We start from the raw sequence: 24,747 nt of genomic DNA on the forward strand, positions 1-24,747 counted from the left end.
AAGAGGTGTAGGGAGAAGTGGCAATTTGGGGACAGGACCTCTAATAAGTGTGTGGAAAGGTCCTGCTGAGACTTGGAGAAGGAGGCTCTACCCTGAGGTCTTCCTGAGGGGTTAGTACAAACCCCATAAAGTATTTACGTGCAGTATTAGGTAGGGCCAGGGATTTACTCTGATGTTACTTCCAGATCTTGAAGACACAGGGTGTTAGTTCATCAAGAAAACCAACCCTATGTCAGGGTGTTTCAGATCTCCCAGGGTGTCAGGGAATTGAGGCATTTGTAGTACAGAGCCCCGTATTTCTGATGAGTCTGTAAATGTATCTCAGCGCCCTTCCCTCCCCCTCCCGTCCGTCTATCCCACACAGGTGTTGTAGCATGATCACTGTGAAGGAGGGTAAAGTTTTTTTGTGTGTGTGTGGGGGGAGGGGGGGTTTCTTAGGCCTCTGAGAAAGAAAGTACCCTTCTTCTCTGCACATAACTCTTGTTCCCTAGAACGAGTTTCCCATTTTCGCCCCCGGACTCACCCGCAGTTGCTGCCCCTCCAGCCTGCGCGTCCCACTCACTACCTCAAGGTTACCCAGCACAACTCCATGGTAACTGCCTACGCCACTAACATCCTGGCCAAACAGTAAACACTCCTGCAATCCCTATCGGGAGCTGTAGTTTGTCAGGGGCGGGGCTCCAAGGCCGCAGACACTCTGGGACTTGTAGTCTTTGCCCTCAAGTCGCCCCGGGGCCGGAAGTAGCGACACCCCTTCTTCTCACCCCTTCTTCTTTCCCAGTGGCCCTCGCACTTCCTTTTCCTGGGTCTTCCAGCGTGCCCTCGCGTGCACGCGAGCACACAGGAGCCTATCAGAGCGCGGTGTGAGGGGGCGGGGCCATAGTTTAAACTAACTGTGTGCTCACAACGCTGGCGCGAGCCCTCGTCTAACGCAATCTGGAGGAGGCGGGAGGCGAGCGGGAGTCCGCGGCCAGGTAACCGGCGCGGGCCCGCGGCTGGCGTTCAGCCTAGGGGCCCACGGGAATGCCCAGTCCTGGAGCTGGTGCTGGAGAGGCGGCCAGAAGCGGAAGGCCTCCTTTGTAAGGAAGTGTAGCTGAGGAGAGTCCATCCCGGCTAAGGTGTGTGAGCGGAAGGATTTGTCGGAGGGGGAGGTGCAGGGCTTGCCTAGTGGGTAGAGTCTGTTTGGGGGCGTGTCTGTGGAATTATACCTGGGGGCCAACGTGGGGGTGACAGTGGGGGCGGAAAGTGATGATTTTCGAAAGGCTTGTTACGAGGGGTCCTATAATGGGAAGTCTTTGCCTATTATTGTCAATAATAGTGGTAGAAAGTGGTAAACATTTTCTGAGCACCAACTACGTGCCAGCCACACCCTTTATGTGGATCATCTTTTTAATATTCCTATGTTTTTATTTTTTTAACTTATTGATTTTAGAGGGAGAGAGGTAAGTACCGATTTGTTGTTCCACTTATTTATGCATTCATTGGTTGATTTTTTAATTGATTGGTTTTAGACACAGAGTAAGAGGTTAAGAGGGAGGGAGAGACATCGATTGGTTCCACTTACTTATGCAGTTGTTGGTTGATTCTTGTCTGTTCCCTGACTGAGAGCCAACCCAAAAGCTTGGCTTATCTGACAATGCTCTAACAACTGAGCTACCTGTCCAGGGCCTAATAACCTCATTAAAGTTTATTACAGATAGACAGTCTGAGGTTTAACTCTGCCAGGGTTACATAGCTAGTGCACTGTAAGCTATACTGGGGCTTTTGAGGGTTGGGCCTAAATGAGGACCACCAGAGGGGAGGAGAGAGACTGTGTTGAGGGTGCAGGTTCATTTTAAATTCATTTAAGTTCACTTAATTCATTTTAAAGCCTCATTTTTTGTGTGTAAACAATGAATGCACCTGCATTATCTACTTCCTGGGGTTGTTTTGAAGGTCAAATCCTATAAGATGTTTTGTGGAAATATCTTGGAGAGCACAAATTTATGACTGTGATTGTGAATTGAAGGTTGTTAGTGGGAAAGTGACTGGGAAGGTTGTTGGGGCAAAGAGCCCTCTGGACACCCTCTTTTGCTTAACCTTGAGGTAGTGCTTTTCATTTGGTGTTCTGAGAGAGAGTCTGCATGTTGTCCTAGATAGAATATTTTTTGTTCCTGTATCCTGATGCCTGTGTAGGATATGAGATGCAGCATGGCCATTTAATATAGCCTTTGAAATGAATGAGTTTTCTTGGGCTGAAAGGGGATAGGAACCTGGCTTTTTCATCTCATTTAGTGGCTTTTGAACTTCGGTATTATGATCTCTTCTTGCCTAGAATGGCATTCCCTCCTGAAAATGTGGTATTTACTTGCTTTACATGCTGCCCTCTCTGGTGGCCTCTCTAGTCCTGTATATTCAGAGTTAAGGATTATCAAGTGTGTTACTTTGTGGTGGGGAGAAACCTTAGATGGTAAGGAGATTGGGGCTGTCAACCTTGTGGAGAGCAGTATTGAGGTGAATATATGGGAACCTGGAGGGAATGTTCAGATCACATAAAGTAGCTTTCAGTCAGCAGGGATGAGTGTACATGTACCCTCTCTTTTTGTTCCTGTGTGGTATGTGGTATTTTTCTTCGGTAGAGGAAGGGGCACATTACTTAGGGGGCCCAAGTTCAAGCAAATGATGACTAATTGTAATGGCTGGATGGACCACCTCGCTCTTTTTTAAGATTATTTATTTATTTTTCAATTTTAGAGAGAGGAGTAGGGAGAAAGAGATGGAGAGAAACGTCAAGGTGTGGTTGCCTCTTCAGCCCCTACTGGGGACCTGGCCCGCAACTCAGGCATGTGTCCTGACTGGGAATTGAACCAGCAACCTTTTGGTTTGCAGGCTAGCACCCAATCCATTGGGTCACACCAGCCAGGGCTGTAATGCCTGAATCTTTTTTAAAAAAATATTTTATTTATTTATCTTTAGAGGGGAAGGGAAGGAGAGAGGGAGAGAAATATCAATGTATGGTTGCCTGTCATGCATTCCCTACTAGGAACTGGCCTGCAACCTAGGCATGTGCCCTGACTGGGAGTCGATCAGCGATCCTTTGGTTCACAGGCCCGTGCTCAATCCACTGAACTACACCAGTCAGGGCCCTGAATCTTAATCTGAAGCCAAAAGCTCTACTTCCCCCAAACTAGAAGATCTTGCCCGAAAGCTCACATAAGAAACATTTCAATTTAGAATGTTCTTTTTTATTTTATGAAATATGGGGGTGGAAAGAATGCCTAGAAGTAAGACTTGAGTTCTAGAACTGTTAGGATAGGGGCAAAGCCCTACTTCAGATGGCCAAACAGAGCTGATCAGGTAATTTGTTGTATTTGACTCTTGCTCAAGATGAATTGTTTCCTCAAGTATTTTGTAATTGTGGTGAGCTCATATTTAGAGATGCATCATGTGCAATAATCTTATGTAGCTTGCGTTGAGGTCAGTTCTCCCAAGAGCAGGTTAAAAAAAAAAAAAACTTTGCTTAGGTATAATTTATGTACAAATAACTTTATTTAAAAGAAAAAGTTTTGCCCTGGCTGGCGTAGCTCAGTGGATTGAGCACAGGCCTGCGAACCAGAGGATCGCAGTTCGATTCCCAGTCAGGGCACATGCCTGGGTTGCAGGCCAGTTCCCAGCAGGGGACACACGAAAGGCAACCATACATTAATGTTTCTCTCCCTCTCTCCTTTCCCTCTAAAGATAAATAAATAAATAAAATCTTAAAAAAAAACTTAAAAAAATCTAAATTATGATTTTAAAAAAAAGGAAAAAGTTTTGACAGAGGTATACACCCATAAAAAGCTGCCAGTCAAGCTACAGAGTGAAAGGAACAAACTTTGGGCTTCCACTGCCTGTAACTTAAGATTGCTTGATAGCTCTGTTTGGTGTGATTCAGTTGGTTGGGGCATTGTCCTGTAGCTTAAAGGTTGCAGGTTCGATCCCCAGGCTGGGTGCATGTAGTAAGGCAACTGATAGATGCTTCTCTCTTGCATTGATGTTTCTTTCTCTCCCTTCCTCGCTCTTTGAAAAGCATGGGGGGAAAAAAGGTCCTCGGGTGAGGATTTGTTAAAAAAAAAAAAAAAGCCCTGACTGGTATGGCTCAGTTGATTGAGTGTTGTCCCACAGAGTGAAAGGTTGTTGGTTCAATTCCTCAGTCAGGACATGTGCCTGGGTTGCGGGCTAGATTCCCAACTGGGAGGCATGCAAGAAAAAATCGATGTTTCTCCCCCTTTCCTTCTCCTTCCATTCCCCTCTCTAAAAATAAATAAATAAAATCTGTTTAAAAAAAAGGTTGCTTGATAAACTGCAAAGACTGAAGAACAAAACAACAAGCAAGCAAAATCTAAGTCATAACAAACAATGGGAAATTTATGAAGTTACAAAAATTCTTTAAAGCTATTACTAATTGTACTGAAAGATCTGGCCATATCAGTTAGGCCAGAAAAAGAAATAAAAGGCATCCAAATTGTACAGGAAGAAGTAAAATGATCTCTGTTCACAGATTATATGATCTTACATATAGAAAACTCTGAAAATTTCATTAAAAATGCTAGAACTAATAAGTAAATTCAGCAAAGTAGCAGAATACAGTATCAACACACAAAAGTCATTTGCATTTCTATATACTAACAATGAAGAATCTGAAAATGAAATTACATGAACAATTCAATTTTCAGTAGCATCAGAAAGGACAAAATACTTAGAAATTAACCAAAAAGGTGAAAGATTTATACAATGAAAATTCCAAAATGTTGCTGAAAGAAATTAGAGGAAACATAAATAAGTGGAAATAGATTTCATGTTCACGGATTGGGAGATGTGTATTGTTAAGATATCCAGTATCCATACTACCCACAACAATCCATAGACTCAAGACAGCCTCTTTCAAAATCCCAGCAATATGTTGCAGAAGTAGAAAAACCCATCCTAAAACTTTTATGAAATCTCAAGGTGTCTCAAATAGCCCACATAATCTTGTAAAAGAAGGACAAGACTAGAGGATTCACAATTCCTGACTTCAAAGCTTACTAACAGTAATCAAAACAGTGTGGTACTAGTATAAAAACAGACATATTGACCAGAGAATAGAGAGCCCAGAAATAAACCTTCTCAAATATAGTCAGTGATTTTTGACAAGGGTATCAAAACCTTTAAAAGGGAAAGGACAGCCTTCAACAAATGGAACTGGGAAAACTGGATATTCACATGGAAAAGAATAAATTTGGACCCTAACCTAATACCATATACAGATGTTAACTAAACTGGATCAAAGACCTAACTATGAAAATTAAAACTATAGAACTCTTAGAAGAAAACATGTGACAAAAGCTTCATAACATTGGGTTTGGTAATGGTTTCTTTGCTATGATATCAAAGGTAGAGACAGCAAAAGGAGTAATAGACACACTGGACTTTATGAGAAGTTTTAAAAATGTGCATTAGAACACGCTGTTAACAGTGAAAGAAGGCAACTGACAGAATGGGAGAAAATATTACAAATCGTATATCTGATAAAAGATTAATATTCATAATATATAGAGAAGTTCTGAAACTTAACAAAAAAGCCTAGCAACGTATTTAAAAATGGGCAAAGGACTCTAATACACATTTCTCCAAGATACACAAATGGCTAATAAGCACATAAAAATATCCTCAACATCACTAATAGAGAATTACAAATCAAAACTACAATGAGGTCTCACACCCATTATGATAGTTAACTAGGATATAGAGAAATTAGAAACTTTGTGCACTGTTGGTGGGAATATGAAATGGAATAGCCATGGTGGACAGCAGTATTGCAATTCCTCAAAAAATTAAAATGAATTATCTTATGATCCCATAGTTCCACTTCTAGGTATATATGCCTCTTAAAAAAACAACCAAAACCCGCCCTGGCTGGTATAGCTCAGTGGATTGAGCATGGGCCTGTGAACCACATAATCGCGGTTCAATTCCCAGTCAAGGAACATGCCTGGGTTGCAGGCCAGTTCCCAGCAGGGGACTCATATTTCACCCCTTTTTTCCTTCCCTTCTCCTCTAAAGATAAATAAATAAAATCTTAAAAAAAAAAACAACCGAAAACAGAGTCTCAAAGAGATATTTGTATACCTACGTTCATAGCAGCATTATTTACATTAGCTAAAACATGGAAGCAACCTAGGTCCATCAACTGGTGAATAGATAAGCCAAAAGTGAGATACTGTACACATCTGTTGTATATATACATTATTTAGCTTTTAAAAGGAAAAATATGGACTTCCAGCCAAGATGGAGGTGTAGGCAGACACACTGCCTCCTCGCACAACCAAAAGAAGAAGAACAAATTTAAAAGCAAAAAACAACCAGAACTGACAGAAAAATCGAACTGAATGGAAATCCAACAACCAAGGAGTTAAAAGAAGAAACATTCATCCAGACCAGTAGGAGGGGCAAAGAGGGGCAGCCAGGTAGAGAGGACTCGTAGCAAGGCAGTAGCTGGAGGACCAGGGTGGGCAAGGCAGAGGCTTGTGGAAGGGGTGGTCCCACAGTTGTGTGCAGATAAACCAGTAGGAACAACTGGGGAGCGAGGCAGATCTTGCAACCCAGGGTTCCAGGGCAGGGAAATAAAGCCTTAAAGCCTCTGACTGAAAACACCTGTGGGAGTTGAGGCAGCAGCAAGAGGAACTCCCAGCCTCACACGAGAGTTTGTTGGAGAGACCCACAGGGTCCTAGAACATACACAAAACCACCCACCCGGGAATCAGCACCAGAAGGGCCCAATTTGATTGTGAGTAGCAGGGGAAGTGACGAAAAACTGGCAGAGATCAGGGCAAGTGGCACTGATCCCTCTTGGACCCCTCCCCCACATGCAGCATCACAACATAGCTGCAGAGGTTGCCCCGCCCTGGTAAACACCTAAGGCTCCACCCTTTACTATATAACAGGCCTCTCGAGACAAAAAATGGCCAAAGTGAAAGAACAGTTGAAAGCTCCAGAAAAAAACCAACTAAGTGACGAAGAGATAGCCAGTGTATCAGATGCACAGTTCAAAACACTGGTAATTAGGATACACACAGAATTCTTTGAATATAGTCGCAAATTACAGGAAAAAATGAAGGCTATGAAAAGTGAAATAAAGGAAAATGTACAGGGAACCAACAGTGATGGGAAGGAAACTGGGACTCAAATCAGTGATTTGGAGCAGAAGGAAGAAACAAACATTCAACCAGAACAGAATGAAGAAACAAGCATTAAAAACATTAGGAGAGGCTTAGGAACCTCCAGGACATCTTTTAAAAGTTCCAACATCCAAATCATAGGTGTGCCAGACGGAGAAGAGGAAGAGCAACAAATTGAAAACTTACTTGAAAAAATAATGAAGAACTTTCCCAATCTGGCAAAGGAAATAGACTTTCAGGAAGCTCAGAGACCCAAAGAAATTGGACCCAAGGAAGCACATACCAAGGCACATCATTATTACATTAGCCAAGATTAAAGGTGATAGGAGAATCTTAAAAGCAGCAAGAGAAAAGGAGACAGTTACCTACAAAGGAGTTTCCATAAGACTATCTGCTGATTTCTCAAAAGAAACCTTGCAGGCAAGAAGGGGCTGGAAAGAAGTATTCCAAGTCATGAAAGGCAAGGCCCTACATCTAAGATTACTCTATCCAGCAAAGCTTTCATTTAGAATGGAAGGGCAGATATAAGTGCTTCCCAGGTAAGGTCAAGTTAAAGGAGTTTATGATCACCAAGACCTTATTTTATGAAATGTTGAAGGGACTTATCTAGGAAAAAGAAGATAAAAAATATGAACAGTAAATGACAGTTAACTCACAGCTATTAACAACCGAACCTAAAAACAAAAACTAAGCCAACAGCTAGAACAGGAACAGAATCACAGAAATGGAGATCCCATGGAGGGTTATCAGCGGGGGGAGGGGGAAGGAAGGGGGAAAGGTACAGAGAATAGTAGCATAAATGGCAGGTAGAAAATAGACAGGGGAAGGTTGAGAATAGTATAGGAAATGTAGAAGCCAAAGAACTTACATGTACGACCCAAGGACATGAACTAAAGGGGGGAATATGGGTGGGAGGGGTGTGCAGGGTGGAGGGTAATAAAGGGGGGGAAAATGGAACAACTGTAATAGCATAATCAATAAAATACATTTAAAAAGTAAAAAGGAAAGAAATTCTTATACATGCTGTAGCATGCATGAACCTTGAAGACATAATGCTAAGTGAAATAAGCCAGTCTTAAAAGTACAAATAATGATTCCACTTATATGAGGTACCTAGAGTAGTCAAAAATCATAGAAACAGAAAGTAGAGTGGTATTTTCCAGGGACTGAGGAGAGTGAGGAATGAGGAATTATTGTTTAGTGGATATGCAATTTCACTTTTACAAGATTAAAAGATTTATGGAGGTGGATGGTGGTGATGGTTGCACAATATTATGAAGGTATTTTATGCTACTGAACTGTGCACTTATGAACAATGTGGTTAATTGTGTTATGTGTATTTTACCACAATAAAAAATTTGAAAGTAAAAAAAAAAGGAAAAAAGATACAGAGCATTCCTATCATTCCTAAAAGTTGCCACATGCCTCTTTACAGTACGTCTTTCCCCTATGTTGGCCCTAGGAACCACTGTAGATTAATTTTCATTTTCTAGAATTTTATAGAAGTCAAATCATACAGTGTGTACTTTTTTGTGTCTGCTTTCTATCAGTGTGTTATAATGCATTTGAGATTTACCTGTTTATTTGCATATAACAATAACTTATCTTGTATTGCTAAGTATTAGTCTGTCATATGGTTATATAATACAGTTTTGTTTATCGTTCACTGTTGATGGACTTTTGTGTTGTTTCCATTTTTTCAATGTTGTGAATAAAGTTGCTGTGGGTGTTCATGTACAAAGTTTTGAGTGAGTGGATTTTCCTGTCTTTTTAGAGTGGAATGGGTGGGTCATATTGCAGGTGTATGTTTAACTTTTTAAGAAATTACCAGTTTTCCGAACTGGTTGTAACCATTTTATGTTCCCATAGCAGTGTAAGAGAGCTCCAGTTGCTTCATGTTTTTACCGACATAATTGGTATTGTCAGTCTTTTTAATTTTATTTATTTATTTTTTCTTAATATATTTTATTGATTATACCATTACAGTTGTTCTATTCCCCCCCTTCAATCCCCTCCACCCACACCGTCCCTCCCCCACCATTCTCCCCCCCTTAGTTTATAACCACGTGTCTCAAGTTCTTTGGATTCTGTATTTCCCCCACTATTCTCGCCCTCCCCCCTATCTATTTTCTGCCTACCATCTATGCTATTTTCTGTGCCTTCTCCCCTCTTCTCCCCCTCCCACCCCCCTGTTTCTAACCCTCCATGTGTTCTTCATTTCTATGGTTCCACTCCTGATCTAGCTGTCTTCTTGGTTTGCTTTTGTTTTAGGTGTGGTTGTTAATAACTGTGTGTTTGCTGTCCTTTCACTGTTCATCTTTTTCATCTTCTTTTTCTTATATAAGTCCCTTTAGCATTTCATATAATAAGGGCTTGGTGATGATGAACTCCTTGAACTTGACCTTATCTGAGAAGCACTTTATCTGTCCTTCCATTCTAAATGAAAGTTTTGCTGGATAAAGCAATCTTGGCTGTAGGTCTTTGGATTTCATGACTTGGAATACTTCTTTCCAGCCCCTTCTTGCCTGTAAGGTCTCTTTTGAGAAATCCGCTGACAGTCTGATGGGTACTCCTTTGTAGGTGACTGTCCCCTTATCCCTTGCTGCTTCTAGGATTCTCTCCTTCATTTTGGTCTTGGCTAATGTAATTATGATGTGCCTTGGTGTGTTCCTTCTTGGGTCCAACTTCTTTGGCACTCTCTGAGCTTCCTGGATTTCCTGGAAGTCTATTTCCTTTGCCAGACTGGGGAAGTTCTCCTTTATTATTTGTTCAAATACGTTTTCCACTCGTGGCTGTTTCTTTCCCCCTTCTGGTACCCCTATAATTCGGATGTTGGAACGTTTAAAGATGTCCTGGAGGTTCCTAAGCCTCTCCTCATTTTTTTGAATTCTCATTTCTTCATTCCTTTCTGGTGGGATGTTTTGTTCTTCCTTCTGGTCCATTCCATTGATTTGAGTCCCCGTTTCCTTTCCATCACTATTGGTTTCCTGTGCATCTCCCTTCATTTCAATCAGTCCAGCCCTCACACGTTCCTCTAATTTGTAACTTTGTTCCTCTAATTTGTGACTATAATCAACCAGTTCTGTGAGCATCCTGATAAATAGTGTCCTGAATTGTGCTTCTGAGAGGCTGGCAATTTCTCGGTCGCTTAGAGTTATTGGCTCTGGGACTTTGAGTTCTTCTTGTGCCATCTTTCGGGTTGTTCGTGCCTGTTCCATAGCAGGATCAGAGCCCTAAAGTGTTCACTAGTACAGGGCAACTCAGTCGCTGGGTTGTGACGTTGTATGTGGGGGCGGAGTCAAAGAGGGACAATGGCTCTCACTGGTATTGTAGGGCAACTAAGTCGCTGGGTTGTGACGCTGTATGTGGGTGCGGGGTCAAAGAGGGACTCTGGCGTCCTGTCCGCCGCCTGCCGCCACGGCCCTCACCGGTGCCGCAGTTGCTGCCGTCAGTCACCGGGCCCACACGTTTCGTCCCACTGCACGCGAGTGTGCCACCGCCGTCAGCCCTCGCCCCCTGGGGCCTGCGTGGTCTGTCTCACTGTGCGCGAATATGTGCCCGCGGTCTGCCCCGCACCCCAACTGGTTCCCGTCTGCCTGTGCGCCTGGGTCGGGGGCCCTGTCCTGCCGGACCCTGCTCGCTGCTAGCTCCGCCCCTCTTACCGTCCCCGTTGAACGGTTAGATGTAGTCGGACTTCCGTATAATTCAATTTTCTGTCGTTTGGTTGTGTCTTTGTTTCTCCAAACCTTTGTTGTAGTCAAACTTGGTTGTGGGAGAAGGCACAGTGTTTCCACCTATGCCTCCATCTTGGCGGAAGTCAGTCTTTTTAATTTTAACCTTTCTCATGGAGGTGTAGTACTATCTCATTGTGGTTCTAATTTGCGTTTTCCCAATGCCTGATCAGGTTAAACATCTTTTCATATATTATTGGCTGTTCGAATATCTCCTGGAGCAACTTTGTATGTGCTTCTGTTGAGCATTCAAGGCTATTATTATCAATCTGGAACCATGTGTGTAGTTTTTTTCTCTTTGTGGATTTCCAGGGCACAAGCTTAGTATAAATTTCAACTGCAAATCCATCTCATGTACACACCTATGGTTTTGAATTTCTAGATTTCTTCCTCCCATTTTGCCAGGTACACTAGGCAAGATTCCTTATTTCCCTGTGGGTAGATTTTTTTCCCCTAGTCTATCTTTTTACTCTAGGTATCAGCCTTTATGCAGGGATCTCAGTTGCTTTTTGATAACTCAGAAGCCATCTCCTGGACTATGAACAGTTCATAGATACTTTACGCTGCTGGGATAGCTGTATCGTCAGCTAGTTTACTAGTCCTGTTTTCAGTTTTTGTTTCTAGTTCCTGGGATTTCCTGTACTTTTTAGTGACCTGTTTAGTTATATGAGGATATCAGTTAGGATTCAATAAGAAAAAAGAAACCACATGTAGCTATTTTAGTAGAGTGAACTCAGTAAAGGGAATTAATTGAAACCCTTGTAGGAACTGCATTTAGCAGCTACCTCATCCAGGACTGAAAAACCAAGGGAGAAAAGTTGGGGTTATCGGCACCTAGAAGTCTGGAGGGATCTGGTGTTACCTCTGTCCTGATCCTCTGAGGAGAGAGTGTTGCCTGGTGCTGCTGGTGTCTCAGGAGCTCACAGGAGGGGCCTGGGGGAGCTGGGTTTGGTTGAGCCCTGCTCAGCTGTGGTACTGGAGCCTCTGACAGGGCACAGTGAAGCTGGTCTGGGAGTTTAGAAAGAAGCCAGGAGAAACCAATAGCTGATCTCAAGAAACAGCAAGTCACAGGAAGAATCCTTTGAGGCCTTCTCCTGCCTTCCATTTTCCTTTAGCACCCCCTCTTGCCAGAACCTAACTGGCAGCCAGCTGGCAAAGGTGGAGGTGGTGGAGTCCAAGCCCTAGTATCACAGGGCAGAGCATAACTGGGTAGGTGAGAGCTAGTAACTTAACTGGCAAAGACCAAAAGGATATTTGTTACATTTTCTAAGCATTTGTAGGCATATTTAGTAGGAAGATTTTTGAGTTATCTGGTTCATTATATCAATAGTCAGTAATAGCAATAGCTAACTTTTTCTTTTTTGGCATATGTGAGCCAGTCACTGCTCTAAGCATTTTACATGAACTGCTTCCCAAAGCTTTATGAGGTAAGTACTATTATTGTTACTATTCCCTTTAATAGGCAAGGAAACTGGTTAATCTACCCAAAGCCATGCAGTTTGTAAGTAGTGGAGTTAGTGTTCTACTCCAAGCATTATGGGTTCCATAACCCACATTCTTAAGGTCTTTATTGTCCTATAAGTTCTTCCCTATGTGAAACCAAAATTTTGTCTTCATGTAGTTGCTTCTCACTAGTTCTGATTTTGCCTTCTTGCAGGACACGTAGTTTTCATCTGCATGACAAGCATGCCTATATTTGAAAAAACATTTTCATGTTCTCCCTGGGTTAGACATCTATAGTCCTTTCCTCACATTTGCCACAGTATTCCTTTCAGATGCTTCACCAAGATTGCCATTCTTCCTCTGCATGTACTCTGACTTTGTTTTTCAAAGGTGGGGCACTGAGTTGTCTTCTACTCTTGTGAACTGAGCCTTGAGTGGCAAAACAAGCATTGATGTTTTTTGTAGTTCTGTTGGATTCATGGTTCATTGGGAGTGTCTGTAGTAACAGACTCTCCTCTACCTCCCCCTGTATATAGCCTTCCCCCCACCCCCGCAAAGCAACCTTCTGGTTTACTATGAACTGCAGTACCAGGTCTCTGCCAATCTGTGTTAGTTTCTTTCATTTATTCTAAATGCAGGGATTTATATTTAATCCTATCAAATTGTATCTTGTGCCCTGGCTGGTGTAGCTCAGTGGATTGAGTGTAGGCTGCAAACCAGGGGTCACTGGTTTGATTCCCAGTCAGGACACAGACCTGGGTTATGGGCCAGGTCCCCAGTGGGGATATGTGAAAGGCAACCACACATTGATGTTTCTCTCTCTCTCTTTCTCCTTCCCTTCCCCCCTCTAAAAATAAATACATAAAAATTAAAAAATTTTGTATCTTGTCATTTTGGTACCATCAAGCCTGTTAAGATCTTTTTGCCAACATTAGATCTAAAAACATTGTATTTTCCATCCTTCACAGTTTAGAATTCCAAAGCTCAGCAAAGAGTCCTTATCTGTTTTCACTCTCTTTGGTAAAAATTCGGAACATGGTAGGTTTCAGAAGCAAGCTCTGTGTTATACCACTATAGCTCTGACTCCAGTTGATGGAAGTTGGGGGGGAATAGTTTTGACTGTTCTGCTAAATTGGGGGAGGAGTTATCTGGAAATGCAGTATCTTGGCTATCAATGAGGAAAGGAGAGAGTCAAGGTTAAGGGGTGGCCATTGGACAGTCATTTGCTCTAATAAAAGACAACTTGGCAGAAGTAAAATGATCTAGCTGTTGTACAAGGTAGAGAGGGCATATTGCATGGCATGCTCCTGGGTTGAAGCCTCTGTTGGCAGCTGTGGTGGCTTCCCTTTCTGTCCTATTTAAGGGCCAGTTACTTTGAAGCCAGTGAGGAAATGCCAGTGATTCAGCCTTGCAGCTTTTTTTTTGCCTTATTGGAGCTTAGGACTGGTTTATCTGGTGAGGAGTAAAGACTGCATGTTTCAGGCTTATTTTTTTTTTTGGACCACTTGAGTACTTTCCTGTGACTGGCCAGAGACTTTTGCTTCACAGGCTGTCAAGTTTTTGGTGCCCTGTGGCAGGGTGGATACAGTATGATCCAGCTCTTGGTCCTGTGTGTGGGTAGCAGCTGCACTCTGCCCTGTGAGTGGGCATTTGTTGAGTGCCTGACTTCCGGATGGCCTCAGTGAGGGGGTGAGGTAATAATAGCTTTGATGGCTTGCTTCTCTTTCTTTCTTTTTTTTTAAAGATTTTATTTATTTATTTTGAGAGAGGGAATGGGAGGGAGAAAGAGAGAAACATCTATCGGTTACCTCTTGCACACCCCCAAGGAGACCTGGCCTGCAACCCAGGCATATATGCCCTTACTGGGAATTGAACCTGCGACCTTTTGGTTCACAGACTGGCACTCACTTCACTGAGCCACACCAGGGCTGATTGCCTGCTTTTCTCTGTCTTTCCTGTGGTCCAATGATACAAGTTTGAGGGAAACCTCTTGTTCCCTAAGAGTTTGTCACTGTACCCCTGATGAACTGCTACAAAGTGGATTCTGTCTAGTTATGAACCTCCAAAGTTCAGTTTCATTAGACAGTGAGAAGATGTGTAGAGTGCCTATTTTAGAGCTCACAGAGCTGCGTATATAGAGAAGTATATAGTAAGGATTTTCCTCCTTATAAACTGTTCAAAACTATAGATATTTCATAGGAATAGCACACAAATTAAATATTCATGTTCAAACCTACTGATATTTACAAAAATAGTGTGACAAGTACTTATATTCTCTTCACAGAGACTCACCAGTTAACACTTTGCCACATTTGCTGTCTGTTTACCCTTCATTTTATGAACTCCTGACTGTTAGATGTGAACATCAGATTGCTTCATGCTAAACATTTTAGCAACTATTTCCTAAAAACCAAAGTGTCCACTATATAACCACAGTACAATTAGCACACACATTGATTCAGTACATCCAGTATACAATACTAGATTGTATTGTATTCAGATTGCTCAGGTTTACCCCTTGATGTTTTTCATAGATGTTTTTCAATTAATCTTTTTGTTTTTTTAAGATTTTTAAAAATATTTTATTTTTAGCGAGAGAGGAAGGGAGGGAGAAAGCAAGGAAGAGAAACATCAGTGTGAGAGAGAAACATTGATCAGTTGCCTTTCATGTGAATCTGGACCATGGACCAAACCTGCAAGCCAGGCGTGTGCCCTAATTGGGTATTGAACCAGCTGCCTTTAGCTTTGTGGGATGATCCCCAAACGGCTGAGCCACACCGGTCAGGGCTCAGTTCAGCTTTGACTGAAGGATCATACATGGATTTAGTCGTTAAGTTTTTATCATGCTCATGATCTCCTTTAACCTTGAACAATTCTTTAATCTCTTTTAATCTTAAATGCTTTTTTGTTTGTCATAGCATTGACATTCTTAAAAGAGAGTTCAGGTTGTTTTTTTTGCAGAATGTCTCTTAATTTGGATTTGTATGATTGTTTCCTCTTGATTAGATTCAGGTTAAACAGTTTAGGTAGAATTAATTAGGTTATTAGTTGATTAGTGAAGCTAGAAAACACGTGGAGTTAGTATTCACTTTTGCACTCAATTGTGTTGTCTAATCTGTAACCCTATAGGAATTGAGAGAAGAGGGAATTCAGTAAGACCTGGAGTAACTGGGAAAGACTGGCAGGAAGACGGACAGAATCTGATGTAGTTGGAATACGGTTAGCTAAGCTGCTGTTTGGGTTTTCCAACTCACTTTTAAGGTTGAGTATCATGAAACATGAATTTCCTCTTCAGAGTTTAGAGCTCTGTATTTTCAATGGTGTTCGTACCATTTGGAAGCCTGATAGTTTAGAGCTCTTGCTTTGGTTTCAGACAGGCATAGAGACTTCTTAGCATTTTGATAACTGTCTAATCTTGGGTAAATTTCCTCACTTGCAAGCTGTAAAGAGTATTAATAATTATTTTAAATGTGACTGTGATGTTTATGGTGAAATATTACACAAACAGTTGAATTAAAGTGTTTTAATGCCTTTGGGCAGGGGCAACACTCTGTAGTTCTTCCTTGTACTCCACTGGAACATTTATTTGTACCTGCATAACTCCTGAAGGTGTTTGAACTTACCACTGTTGGGTAACTGAAGGCATGGAAATGGGAAAGGGCTTGGCTCATGCAGATAGAAGTGGGAAGACTGGCTGGATTAGTTTAGAGTGTACACAGTGGAATAGTGGGAAATAAGGTTGAATAAATGAGTTGAAGCCATATAATGGAGGACTTGGAAAATTAAGTCAAAGAATTTAGATGTGGTGCTTTAGGCAGAAGAAAACCATGGCAGGTTTTTTTTGTTAGAAACACACTTGGAAATGAGAGTGGTGTGGAGGCTCCTAAGAAGGATTTTTCCTAGTTCCTAGACCAGAATCCTGATAGGGCAGGGCCTTCCAAGTGCTCGCCACGGGTGGGTGTGGTTTGTCAGTCTTGCCACAGAGGCCAGAATTTCTGCCCCAGTGGCTCTTCTTGCTTTGCCACTGACTCACCCCATTGACCCGGGCTGTGTGTCTTCCCTTCCGGTTGCTGTCTGATTTACAGAATGCTGGGGCTGCCCAGGATGATGTGAGGCTGAGCTGACCAACAGTGGGTGGAATGAACAAGCATTCCTGTCTCTTTGCCCCCTCCCTGGGTAAAGGCTAATTCTAAGCCAGACTGCCAGGAATCATTTTGTTCCAGGCCCAAGAAAGCTGTCCACCAGGAGGTAAGTCAAGATGGTTCCTGCCCTGTCTGTTTTCCTATAGGTCAGCTTTTTTCTGGAACAGAATCTCGACTACTTTTTGTTCCTTGTTCACGGTTCTTCATAGTAGCGTTCTTTCAATTACTTGAAGAAAATGGGTTGCTACAGGAGGTACACAGAGTGGTTTACATTCTAGCTGTGGGGCAGTTTCCAGAGGTTTCACTGATCCCTACTGTGAGGTAGATTACCCAGAACTCCAGTGAGCCAGACACCAAACAGTGGTTCATACCCATGAGGACAGCTGCAGAGAGGTCCTGGTCATAAGCCACAGTTTCTCAGTTACTGGGTTTCAGAACCATTTTTGACGTGTTTTAGTGCTCCAAGTGATCTCCTTTCCCTTTGAAAGAAAGCAGTGAGGAACAGGGAATTGGGGTGGTGGTGTATGGGTTGGGATATGTTTGTGGATTATGCTGCAAGTCGGGGTGACTGGGTTTCTATTCCTGTTACTAACCAGAGGCAAATTGCTTAACCTCAGTGGACTAGAGTTTTCTCATATGTAAGATTGAACAGTTGGGATTATATGATCTAAGAAATTTCTTCTGCAGCCAAAATTTATGATTATATCTTGTATGATTGTAAAATAACATAATAGTTTACTTTTAACATGTGTGACATATATTGCAAATATCTTGTTCCTTTCATTGTAATTGTGAGACAGTTACAACATTTATAAGTTCGTCCCCCTCAGAGTAATTATATTCTCAATCTTTACATTTATTTTGGTGATGCTGTCAGTGCTCAGAATATTTTTGGCTTCTAAGCCAGTCTTTATTTTATTTTATTTTATTTTATTTTATTTTATTTTATTTTATTTTAATTTTAATTGTGGTTCAAGTACAGTTTTCTGTCTTTTACTCCCATCCCAGCCCACCCAGCCAGCTCTCCCTGCTCCCTCCCATTTTCACCTCCCCTAGTTTTTGTCCATGTGTCTTTCATACTTGTTTCTGTAAACCTTTCCCCCTTTCCCCTGAAATTCCCTCCCCTCTCCCTCTGGACACTGTCAGCCTGTTCTCTATTTCAGTGTCTTTGGTTATATTTTGCTTGTTTGATTGTTTTGTTGTTTAGGTTCCTGTTAAAGGTGAGATCATGGGGTATTTGTCTTTTACCACCTGTATTTCGCTTAGCATAATGCTTTCCAGTTCTATCCATGCTGTCGCAAAGGGTAGGAGCTCCTTCTTTCTTTCTGCTGCATACAATTCCATTGTGTAAAAGTACCATAGTTTTTGGATCCATTCATTTACTGATGGCCACCTAGGTTGCTTCCAGCACTTGGCTATTGTAAATTGTGCTGCTATGAACATTGGGGTGCATAGATTCTTTGAATTGGTGTTTCAGGGTTCTTAGGATATAATCCTAGCAGAGGAATGCTGGGTCAAAAGGCAGTTCCATTTTTAGTTTTCTGAGGAAACTCCACACTGTTTTCCATAGTGGTTGTACCAGTCTGCAATCCCACCAACAGTGCACTAGGGTTCCCTTTTCTCCACAACCTCTCACAACACTTGTTGTTTGATGCTTTGTTTACGATAGCCATTCTGACCAGTGTAAAGTGGTATCTCACTGTGGTTTTAATTTGCATCTCTCTGATAGCTAGTGATATTGAGCATCTTTTCTTGTGTCTCTGGATCCTCTGTATGTCCTTCTTGGAGAAGTGTCTGTTCACATCCTTTGCTCACTTTGCAATTGGGTTGCTTGTCTTCTTAGAGTGGAGTTGTGTGAGTTCTGTATATATTTTGGAGATTAAACCCTTGTCTGAGGTATCATTGGCAAATATGTTTTCCCATAGGGTTGGTTCTCTTTTTATTTTAATACTGTTTTCTTTAGCCCTGCAGAAGCTTTTTATTTCTAAGCCAGTCTTTTAAATATCCTCAAAAGTAATAATAATTTTCACTTTTGTTTGGTGGGTTCAGTTTTTGCAGCCAGCCAGAAGATAACTGTGAAAGTCAAGCAAGGCAATACATTTCTTTTTTTTTAAAGATTTTATTTATTTATTCTTAGAGACAGGGAAGGGAAGGAGAAAGAAAGCTCTCCTGCACTCGGTACTGGGGACCTGGCCCACAATCCAGGCATGTGCCCTGACTGGGAATGGAACCAGCAACCCTTTGGTTCCTAGCCCACACTCAATCTACTGAGCTATACCAGCCAGGGCATGCAGTACCTTTTCTGATGAAGGAGGTATGACAATTTTTGTTTCTCTCTCACATTGAGTAGACTTTAAAGGCACTTCCCAAAGGAGTGTTTTGTAAATAGTGGTTTGGCCAAAAAGTTCTTTTGGTTTTTCTGAAAGATGGCTCTGATAGTGGTTAGTTGTCTTGAACTTCATTTGAAACAATTTTGTTAGATTCTACTGTGATAGCTGTCATATCAATGTACATTAAAAAAAACTTAATTTTTGTGTAGCCATTTTAATATTGAAGATGGAAGAAAATACACAATATTTTTTGGCATGTTATGCTTTATTTTTTCAAGAAAGGTAAAATTGCAACTGAAACGCAAAAAATAAAAAAAATAAGATTTGTGCAGTGTACATAGAAGGTGCTGTGATTGATCGAACCTGCCAAAAGTGGTTTGTGAAGTTTCACCCTGGAGATTTCTTGCTGGACAATGCTCTACCTTCAGGTAGACCAGTTAAAGTTGATAGTAATCAAATCAAGACATTAATTGAGAACAGCCAACATTTTACCATGTGGGAAATAGCCAACATACTTAAAAGATCCAAATCAATAAAGTTATTGGTGAAAATAAAAAATGTGTCTTTTATGGAAAAAACCACACAAACTTTTTGCCATACTACCCTGAATGTGCCCAATCTCCTCTGATCTTGGAAACCTAATATTTCTAGCAATGGTAATATTGTTAGAATAAGTAAACTTCCTAAAAAGACTATTTTGATTACAGTTTTCACTTGATTTAATAATACTGGATATGTTGGTTGTTTTTTTTTTTTTTAAGATTTTATTTATTTATCTTTAGAGGGGAAGAGAAGGAGAGAAGGAGAGAAACATCAATGTATGGTTGCCTCTCGTGAGTCCTCCGCTGAGGGCTGGCCTGCAACCCAGGCATGTGCCCTGACTGGGAATTGAACCACAATCGTGTGGTTCGCAGGCCCACACTCAATCCACTGAGCTACACCAGCCAGGGCTAAATGTTGGTTTTAAAAGTTGTCAGTCCATTATACTCACTGTGTATATGCTTGTTTCTAGGATAAGGTGACTAGATTGTAGAGAAAGTTAGCCTTTATCATGATAGTCCTTCTAAATCACAAGTGTGTTGAGGGCCGGAAAGTGTTGTAATGTGTTGCTGTGGGACATTATAGCTGAGGAGCCATTGAAGTCCCATCTCCAGAAGACTCAGCCTCAAGTCCTTAGGGCTGCAGCAGCCACTGCTCACCAGCATGCCACATTCCGTCAGGCTTATTTCCAGGTGGCCCAGCTGAAGCAGGTGGTTTGATAGTTCCTATCTTTTGTAGGAGATATGATTTGTCGTGTCACTTCATTGACTTTATTTAGTCAGCAGTTTAGGTTTGAAAAAGGGTGGGGAATGTGTAGCATGGTGTGGGAGTGTCACAGCAAAGTGGCTTTGTTGAATGCATTTATTTATTTGTTTATTTAAGTAATAAAATGTAAAAAAAGTAATAAAATGTGTGTTATTACACTGAAAAATTGTGACCACTAATAATCATATGTTTGGCTTAATCCCACTGAATTAAGAACAGTAACAATAGTTTGCATATAACAAATAGTTTCCTAAACACAAGAGATGAATTATTTTATATATACATTTTAAATATATTGTGTATTTATGATTCAGAAGTAACCTTAAACATTTTTAACCAGTTTAAATGCACTTAAATTAGGCTAATTGTAGTACCTTGGAATCTGTCCCTGGAAATGGTGGTTCTTTGAGAACTAGTCAGTTATATAAGGTGTTAGGCAGCCCGCTCACAGATTCTTCTAAGTCACTATATGATCATTTGCAGTTCTCTTCCTTGCTCTAGGCCTAGTTTTCCTTATTTTTATACTGAAAAAGGAGTGTTCTAGATCTGAAAACAGGTAGGCCTAATGAGGTTTGAGGCAGGGAAGTATCCGTTTGTTCTAGGCTGCCTGACTATTGGAGTGGAAGTCCTTTAGTGACTGCTGTCTACTTGCAGTCACAGCTGAGTGATCCAACATGAACCAGCTACTTAATGAGAAGCCAGCGCTGGGAGCTTTCTCCTGAAAAACAATCACAGGACATGCTGGTCCTCAGAGAAGTTATTCCCTGAGAGGACCTATTGTTTGAAAGAGGTGGGGGTAAATTTCATCAAAATGGACAGTGTGGATATTGTGATTTAGAAGATTTAGAGACTTTGTTCCCTGCTGTCAATTTTAAGCCTTTCTTTAACAGGGATTCTCTAAATAATTGGTGCAGTGGGATTCATTTAGAGGAAAAACCCCATGTAACCACAGAAGTTAAATGCCCAAGAGCAGAGCCAGTTGCTGGATAGACAAAGGGGCCTAATCAGATGCTTTTCAATACTTAGATCATACAGTGAACCCAGAGAGAGAATATGCTGCTCGTACAGCTTGCTAGGCTGGAGGCTGAAAGATTTGGGCTCTAAACTGAGGAGGAGGTAACCTGTAGAGTCCACACCTCTTAATCTCCCTATTTAATCTCCCTATTTCTCTCCTTTCCCTCAGTGTCCTTTAGTTTTATTTAGGATTGTGTAAACACAAGTCAGCATGCCAGTCCTCTTAAAGTGGCAGGTCTATGACGTTTTTGCTGGTGATTCATGTTAGGTATGTGACTTTAAATTAGAGGGATTGTTCTCTTTGACAGTTGGCTTTACTGGCTACCTCACTGAAAGAATTCAATAGATTAGGCCCAGGTGGCTCTAATTCAGTCAGGCAGCATTATTTAGCACCTACTGTGTGCAAGCAGTGTGCTAGAATAGAGCTGATAGGTGTATAAGGTGGTTTCTGTTCTCCAGGAGCTGAGACAAGTGAAACATGTACGCAGTTAGCATCCACCCAAAGAGAAATGAAATAAAGTGTGTAGAGGAACAAGCAATATGGAAACATGTAGAGGGGAAACAATTGTTCCTGAATTGGGAACAAGGAGAGCTTCTGAAGGGAGAAGGCATTTGAGCCAGGTTATAAAGGGTGAATAGGGAGGAGTTCAGTAGGTTTAGAAAAAAGGGCATTTTGGAGCAGGTCACAGCGTGGGCAAAGGCACAGAGCCTCGAAAATGCCTGGCATGTTTGGGAAAAGTGTTCTGGAGATACAAGATATTTTAGAGCAGCGGTCCCTAACCTTTTTGACACCAGTGACCGGTTTCATGGAAGATAATTTTTCCAAGGATGAGGATGAAGTGGATGGGATGATTCAAACACATTGCATTCAAGCCCACCTTCTGCTGTGTGGCCTGGCTCCTAACAGGCCTGGACTGGTATTGGTCCACAGCCTGGAGGTTGGAGATCCCTTGTTTTAGAGGAATGAGCTCAAGATTAAGATGGAGAAGTTTGATAGTTGGATCTTAAAGAGGAACCTAAGTGTCATGCCAAGGAATTTGGATTTTATTCTGCATGGAGTTAGCTATTGAATTTCCCCCCCTAATTTTTAAAAAGATTCATTTATTTAGTTTTAGAGAAAGGGGAAGGGAGGGAGAAAGAGAGGGAGAGAAATCCGTGTGTGAGAGATATCAGTTATCTCTCACAAGGCCCCCAGCCAGGAACCTCGCCTGCAACCCAGGCATGTGCCCTCACTGGGAATTCAGCTGCAGCCTTTCAGTTCACAGGCCAGTGCTCAGTCCACTGAGCCACACCAGCCAGGGCTATTGAATGTTTTTTTTTTTTTTTTTAAGATTTTATTTATTTGTCTTTAGAGAGGAAGGAAAGGAGACAAAGAGAGAAATATCAACGTATGGTTGCTTCTTGTGAGTCCCCTGCTGGGAACTGGCCTGCAACCCAGGCATGTGGCCTGACTGGGAATCGAACCGCAATCGTGTGGTTCGCAGGTCCGCGCTCAATCCACTGAACTACACCAGCCAGGCCTGTTGAATGTTTTTTATGTAAGGAATAATATGGCCCAATTGATCCACGTTACTTAGGTCTCGGTTTGTTTTTTAGGTGTAAGGAGTTAGATTTCAGGGTGGAGAAGGTGGTGGCCCTTGTTCTTAAGAGTATAAAGTTTGTTAAGCATCTCATGTTTGGGAACTCAATTCCTCAGTTACATTTACTAGCACCTCCAAAAGCAAAAAGGTAGAAAGTGGTCAAGAGTATCCTTTTAGACTGAGTTTCCTCAACCCTCCAAAGATGAAAGTTTTCTTAGGCATGTATGTTATATACAGTCTTTTTAAAAATTTTATTGATTTTAGAGAAAAACATTGATTTGTTATTCCACTTATCTGTGTATTCATTGGTTGACTCCTGTATGTGCTTTCACTGGGGATAGAACCAGTAACCTTGGCATATCAGGATGACGTTCTAACCAACTGAGCTACCCAACCAGGGCATGTACAATCCTCTTGCTAGTACAGTTGTTTGCTACTGCTAATCCTTTGAGGATACAATTTATCACAGGGGTGGACTTCTGATTATACAGTGGAAACCAAAAAACATTTTTGAATTTAATTGAAAAATAGTATATATTCATTGTAGGACATAGGAAAATGCAGAGAAGTATAAATAAGAAAACTAAATCCACCCATAATCCTGCTGTTTGGAGAAAATCACTTATTCCATTGTAGTATTGCATTTTAATATATTGTATAGCTTTGCACATTTCTGTTTAGCATAATGCACATCATACATTAACTAACACAGTTTTGCATTCTGCTTTTCTCATTTCCCATTATTTTAATTATATAAATTTGCATATGTTTATAATGTTGCCAAAACTATAAATATTTCTAATGCCTACATAGTAGTCTATCATATAGGATTTTATAGTGCTTTCATTTTTTCTATTTTAAACAATAATACTTTATACAGATTATATATAACAAATAAGTCCCATGTAAATTTACCCTTTATCCTAACCCTACTCTGCATAGGTAACCATTATTGATTAATAGTATTAAATTAATTATTAATTTCTAATGTGTCTTGGCATAAATGTTGTTATGCATGTATTTTGTCAATGTTTTTGATTTTATATAAGTCTCCAAGTGGATTACTGGGTCAAACAATGTGAAGTAATTTTTTTTTCCTGATCATATATCATGATTAGAAAACATGAAAAATAAGGTTTTAAGGGAGAAAGTAAAAATGACCATAATTCCACAACTCAGAAATAAATGTTGTTTGGTATATTTCCTTACAAATATACATTCGCATTTACACTCACAAGTGTGCAGGTGTGTGTACCATATACACATTGGTATATGTACTTAAATTTTTTTTAGATTTTGTTTATTTTTAGAGAGAAGGAAAGGAAGGGAGAAAGGGAGAGAAACATTGATCAGTTGCCTCTTACATGGCCCTATCTGGGGGCCTGGCCACAACCTGACATGTGCCCTGACTGGGGATCGAACCAGTAACCTTTCGGTTTGCAGGCCAGCACTCAATCCATTGAGCCACACCAGCCAGGGTGGTATATGTACTTTAAAAAAATAAATAAATTGGGTTCATACCATAGTAAACTTTATATCCTGCTTTTTAAACTCAGCATTTCTTGAGTGTTTCTCTATGTCATTAAAATTATTTTAAAAAAGATCCTTACCCTAGGATATATTCACTGATTTTAGAAAGAGAGGAAAGGGGGACAGAGGGAGAAAGAGAGACACATACATCAGTGTGAGCTAGAAACTTTGATGTGAGAGAGAAACATTTATTGGTTGCCTCCTGTCCATACCCTGACCAGGGATTGAACTCACAACCTAGATATGTGCCCTGACCAGGAATTGAACCTGCAGCCTTTTGGTACATGGTACTATGCTCCAACCAACTGAGTCACCTGGCCAGAGCATTAGTTAAAATATTTTTTAAATTTTTAATTCATTTGTTTTTAGAGGGGAAGGGAAGGAGAGAGGGAGAGAAATATCAATGTATGGTTGCCTCTAGTGTGTCCTCCGCTGGGAACTGGCCTGCAACCCAGGCATGTGCCCTGACTGGGAATCGAACCACTATCATCTGG

The 24,747-nt window shown here is 41.2% G+C and overlaps 2 protein-coding genes across 4 annotated transcripts in view; one reads left to right on the plus strand and one right to left on the minus strand.

The window, feature by feature from the left end:
* The window catches only part of LOC119002613 (leucine-rich repeat-containing protein 51), a 39,325-nt gene extending 38,727 nt beyond the window's left edge, over positions 1 to 598 (minus strand). For both annotated transcript variants that reach the window (XM_037068585.1, XM_037068587.1), the window contains exon 1: positions 524 to 598. The gene's annotated coding sequence lies outside the window, so the exon portion shown is untranslated. The remainder of the gene's footprint in view (positions 1 to 523) is intronic.
* Positions 599 to 793: 195 nt separating this feature from the next.
* Positions 794 to 24,747, plus strand: part of NUMA1 (nuclear mitotic apparatus protein 1) — an 81,056-nt gene continuing 57,102 nt past the window's right edge. The window contains exon 1 of one of the 2 annotated variants that reach the window (XM_037068672.1): positions 794 to 1,118. The gene's annotated coding sequence lies outside the window, so the exon portion shown is untranslated. Of the gene's footprint in view, positions 1,119 to 16,381; positions 16,601 to 24,747 lie in introns of those variants that run through there. The other variant, XM_037068674.1, reaches the window with a different exon arrangement.

The sequence above is a fragment of the Sturnira hondurensis genome, unplaced genomic scaffold (assembly GCF_014824575.4).
Source record: "Sturnira hondurensis isolate 20B ecotype Veracruz unplaced genomic scaffold, ASM1482457v3 Scaffold0017746, whole genome shotgun sequence".
NCBI lineage: Eukaryota > Metazoa > Chordata > Mammalia > Chiroptera > Phyllostomidae > Sturnira > Sturnira hondurensis.